The 5,220-nt window shown below is 50.1% G+C and overlaps 1 long non-coding RNA gene across 2 annotated transcripts in view; it reads right to left on the reverse strand.

Moving 5' to 3' along the window:
• LOC117284743 overlaps nt 1-5,220 on the reverse strand; it is a 34,176-nt gene that overhangs the window by 12,921 nt on the left and 16,035 nt on the right. For both annotated transcript variants that reach the window (XR_004515843.1, XR_004515842.1), the window contains exon 4: nt 590-778. This is a non-coding gene — a long non-coding RNA (uncharacterized LOC117284743). The remainder of the gene's footprint in view (nt 1-589; nt 779-5,220) is intronic.

Here is a 5,220-nt window from a genome sequence, read left to right on the forward strand (position 1 = left end):
AAAAAAAAAAAAAAAAAAAAAAAAAACACCTATAAAAAGAAATGTAAATTACTTATAATTGCCTGCTAAGGATTTTCTAAGAGTAACATAACACTGTGTTTCCTTTCAGTATTTTTTCTATGCATAAATTTTGCTGCATTTATTTTTGATAAAATCACAATAAATTTCCGGCCCATCCCCACCCAGAAAGGGAAAAAGGTGTTTCTGGGGGAGTCTTCGCCTAGGACTCCAGTTCTCCCAGCTGCTTAATCTAAAGGTTGTCCCCTGGGGGCCACTCCGGGTCTCCCGAGGGTGGCTGGCTCAGGCCCACCCTAACCGCCCCTGGCCGCGGGTCTTTTGTTCGCCCCCGGCCTCCCGTGAAGCCATCAAGGCCTGGCTGGCTTTTGTAACCCGATCACCTTCAACCCGACCATCCCTGCAGGTTTCTTAACAAGGCCAAATTTATGGGTCCCGCCGGGAAGCCGGGCTACCGCCTCCCCCTTACCAGAGCCCACCCACCACCGCCCCCAAAGCCACAGGGCAGTTACGAGGGGGTCGGGTGGGCTTTGATAAAACCGATCCAGCCCCGAAGGCAGGTCGGAAACCCCACCTCTCTCCGTTGTGGGTTCTCAAGCGAGGCATAAACAGGAAACCTTTCCACCGCGCCTAGGGGGAAGGCAGGAGGAGCTGCTGATGGATTCCAATTGGAAAAGCAGAGCAGTGCTGGGTGGGTGCGCGGGCTGCCTCGGTCCCCAGGCTGTCACACTGCAGGAGTTCCAGCTGGCATTGGCACTCAGACCTGACAGGCGAAATAAGGGCAGTTAGCTTCCAAGTTCAGCTGGCAGGCACAGGGCCTGTGGGGCTTAGCTCCTCACTGGGCAGAGGGGCGTGGGGAGGGTTCAGTTAGGTTGGCTATGAGGGTAACCCCAACCCTCAAAGCCCTGACTGCATCTTCTTTGGCGGAACCTGGCCCCCAGCCAAGAGCCGAGGGCCAAGTGGCCCCGTGCCCAGGCTAAGGAAGCCTGTCCCAAAGTCATGCCCCAAAAGCACCTTCCTGGAGTGACAACACACGAGAAATGAATTTACCGGTCCAGCTGGACAGTTCCTCAAACTCCTCCAACTTGGGAAATAATGCTTCCAGAAGGTTCTGCTCACCCCCAACTATGGCACAGCACATGTCTAGCAGGCTGGGGTGGAGAAGATGGGCATCACCAGAAGAACTGGAGAGGAACCCTTTGAAAAGAGCTTGTTCCACAGGGGACTGGAGTCTCCATGCTGTGCAGCCTCTGGGCAAGCTGCATCAGTGTGATCCCCACCCCCTATCAGCTCCTGCCTGAAGCCACACAGAGTGCAGAATCAGAGGCCGGAAACTGTGTCGCAACAGCTTCAACCTGGGTTTCCTTCCTGCCTGTCATGTTATGAGATCCAAGGTATCCAGCTGGAGGAACAAAGGCATTCCTTGCTCAGGTGACTTTGGGAAACTCTGTCTTGATGGCCTCAATTCTTTCCCCCTCCCAAATCCATCCCTCTGGGTGGAATTTCCATGTCCCTTCCTGTTGTGGGTGCTTGACTTGCTCTGGTCCCTTGACACTGTCATGTGATTTGGCCAATAGGATGGTAGCAGAGGTAGGAGGAGATGAGCCTCCCCAGGGACTGCTGGAGGGTGAGGAACAGGGCACAGAGCAGGCCTGCCTTTGTCATCCCACTATGGAGCCACTGGGTGACAAGTATGTATTGTTGGAAGCTCTTGAGGGTTAGTGTATAGCATTGTCAAAGCAAAAGACAACCGAGCTTACAGAAAAGTTTCCCAAAACCACACCACAGAACAGATCTGCCACCACCAGGGAGCCAAGACACAACTAGAAGCCTTCACTGCCAATTTGGAGCCATGTGGCCCAGGCCATGCTCCACAGCAGAAAAATGCTTTCTCCTCTTCCTTTAGCAGAGATACAAATTCAAGAACATCAGATTGGCTGAATCTTTTCACACCTGGAACCCTAGCTGCAAGGGAGTCTGGAAAAGGTGCTATCACACATCTAAATGTGGCTGAATATCAAGCCACCAACTTTTTCAAAAGTACACTCTAAGGGGCCAAGGATTTAGCTCAGTGGTTCCACTGCCTGCCTCACAAGCACAAGGTCCCGAGTTTGATCCCCAGTACTAAAAAAAGTGTACTCTAAGGAAAATAAGGGCAGCATGAATTTAGGGCTCATCTTTGTGAAAATGTTCTCAGCTCTTAGTGCTTCTTTATTCTGTCTCCCTCGTGGCACCACACCCCACACACACACACACTTCTGGGCATGCCAGAGGCACTCATTAAAGACCTCCAGAATGCCCCCACTTATTAGCCTGCCTCCTCACTATTTGATCTCTAGGGTGGGCAGGTATCAGGATGAATAAAAAACCTTTTTTTTTTTTTTTTTTTTTTTTTTTTTAGAGGAATAAAAACCCTTTTTTTTTTTTTTTTTTTTTTTTGGTCTTGCCTTGAATAAATTGCTACTTTCTTGAACACACAAAAGGCTGTATTATTATGAAGGTGTTCTGTATTATTACTGAGAACAATTAGTCAGAGGCCAGAAGCCTAAAGCTGACTAGGTTATATTCTCAGAAGAGAAATTCCAGAAACTATTACTCATTAACTTTTTTGCTTGCGAAAATAACCTTTTCTTTCCTCCCAATGGTTTTCCACACCCCGAGGAAGGCTTGGGTCCTCTGTGCTCCTGCATGAGCTGCATGGGTGAGCAGTTGTCTGGGAAGGCAGCAATGTCTATTCAGCTTCAGACCCAGCAGCTGCTCCCTGGATAGGGTGAAATGGAGCTCTCCACAGAGCAGGTTCAGGAGGAAGCTTAGGCTTGGGAACACTGTGCAAGTATGTTTCCAGAGCAGTCCCACCAGCACGGCTAATAACTGAATCCCCATCTGCTCAGGCCTCCCTGACCATGGTGGCTCAGGTGACATGATGTATCCAGCCAAACCACTCTCGCTCTGCCCTGGTATCAGGAAGGCAGTGCCCCGGAATCAGACATCTGTCCAAAGCCCACAGGAGGCGCGGGAGGCCTAATTAATTAATGTCTGTGGAGCACCTGTACGGCCTCAAACGAGAGGTATGAGACAACCACAAGCCCAATTAATTACCACTATTGATGGAGCCTTCCAGCCCCACCTCCTCTTTCCTTGCACCCAGTACAGCCAGGCAGGAACCAACCAAGGGGGCACCTGGATGGGAGGAAGAGCCAGCCAGGAGCAGAGGCCTCAGCCACAGCCTCAGGTCCCTGGGCCACTGGAAGATTTCCATGTAAGACCAATTTCTTGAGAAGCAATGACTGTTCCTCAGGGAATGAGTTTCTTCTCCTCAGAGCAAGGTACTAGCACTGAAGGGAGACACCTAAAATTCTGGCCCCTGCCTTAAAGCAGAATGGATCTCTCTGTGCCTATCCTCTGATCCCCCCTGCACGCCCCACCCCAAGAACTGGGTTTTGAGCCCAGGGAATACTGAGCTACATCCTCAACCCTTTCTTTTTTAACCTTGATACAGGGTCTCAATAAATTGCCCAGGCTGGACTGGAACTTTCAATCTTCCAGTCTCATCCTCCAGAGTAGCTGGGATCAGAGGCCTGGGACGCCAAACCAGGCTCCTCCTCTGCTCTTTACCACCCACCTCCTGGGGAGGAAAGGGGGGAAATGTCCATACATAAGACAGGGTTTTATTAATTCCAAGTGAATACACAATCATCCATAAATGGAGCGTGGAAAATGGGGGGCTACTTCACATTTGAGTCCTTGTGTGTTTTATTGTGCAAGAGATCATGGAGTGTTTAATTTTCCAGCTCCAAGCACAGGCTTCAGCCAGCCCAGCTCCCTGGACCTAAGGTCAAGGTTGCCTCGGTCTTCTTTTGTCCATATCCACCAATGCTAAGCCAGCCTGCAGGCTAGTGCTGGTGACACCCTGGAGCACGCAGGGAAACCAGAGGTGGCCAGGTAAGGTGAGGCTCATCAAGATCAGAGTGTGTGGGGCTCGGGCCTGTACAGCCAAAGGCTGCATGGTCAGGGGCTGTGTGGCCCAGGCTTACATGGACACGGTGTGTGTGGCACATGCTTTGCCACCCACCTCTCCAGCTGGGGCCTCCTGACCCTGAACAGGGAGATGATGATGCAGCAAACAAAGCCACCAGGCCACAGGAATGGGAGCCACCCCAAGAGTAGTGTTGGGGCTCCCAGAGCTGCTTCCCCAGGGACCTGTGGCAGGAGGCAGCTCCTCCCCAGCCCCATGGTCCGTTCCATCTCATGCATCCACCTCCTGCTTTTCCCTCCACCCTGCTGCTTTCCTCTAGACCAGGAGGACAATAGGCTCTGAGTAGTGAGTGGTGTTGCCCTGGACCCTGCCTGCCAGTCCTGCCTCTCTGGGTGACAACACAGGCTTGTTTTCCTTACCTTTCCTGACCTCAGCCTACAGAGGCACTGGCCACTTTGCACGGGCGGGGAAGGGCCAGAAGCCTACCAGGCTTGCAGGCTAGGGAAAGCCATCCTCAGCAACACTGCAAAAGGAACTGGCAGCCTTCATTATTAATACCCAGTGTTAATATTTAATGTCAGAAAACTGCAGCTCCCTGCTTCGCACTGTCATCAGACCTACCCTGGTCACGCAGACCCAGTCTCTCCCAACCCAGTGCCCCCCAACCCAAGCTCCCTCACAAGATCAGCCCAGCAGTTCCAGTTTCCTTGAAATACTAGAAGCAAAATGAATTCTCAAAAAAGCAAATTCAAATTGAATAAGACTAGAAGATTCTTTTAGTGCTTTTGAAATGAACTCTATTCTCTCTTTTCTTTTTTGACACAGGCTCTCTCTGTGTAGTTCAGGCTGGCTTTGAACTATGTAGCTCAGGCTAGCGTCAAACTCATGGCAATCCTCCTGCCTCAGCCTCCTGGATGCTGGGATTACAGGTTTGAGCCACTATGCCCAACTGACCCTTATTCTTTAAACATCTCTAGTACTTTGTGTTCAAGTGCCAGAACATTTTAGATATGGGCCAAGGCATCAGTGCAACTTTTATACAGAAATGGTCCAGCATTCAAGAGGTTGAGGCAGGAGGATTACAAATTCAAGCCAAGCCCTTCCTGGACTGCAAAGTGGGACCCTATTTTAAAATAAATAAATATATGTATGAAGAGTTTTGTTCTAAGTATTTTGCGGGAGTAATTTTTTTTTTTTTTTTTTTTTTTTTTTTTTTTTTTTTTTTTTTT

This window comes from Fukomys damarensis, unplaced genomic scaffold, assembly GCF_012274545.1.
Source record: "Fukomys damarensis isolate Sample0158 unplaced genomic scaffold, DMR_v1.0_HiC HiC_scaffold_39, whole genome shotgun sequence".
Lineage (NCBI taxonomy): Eukaryota > Metazoa > Chordata > Mammalia > Rodentia > Bathyergidae > Fukomys > Fukomys damarensis.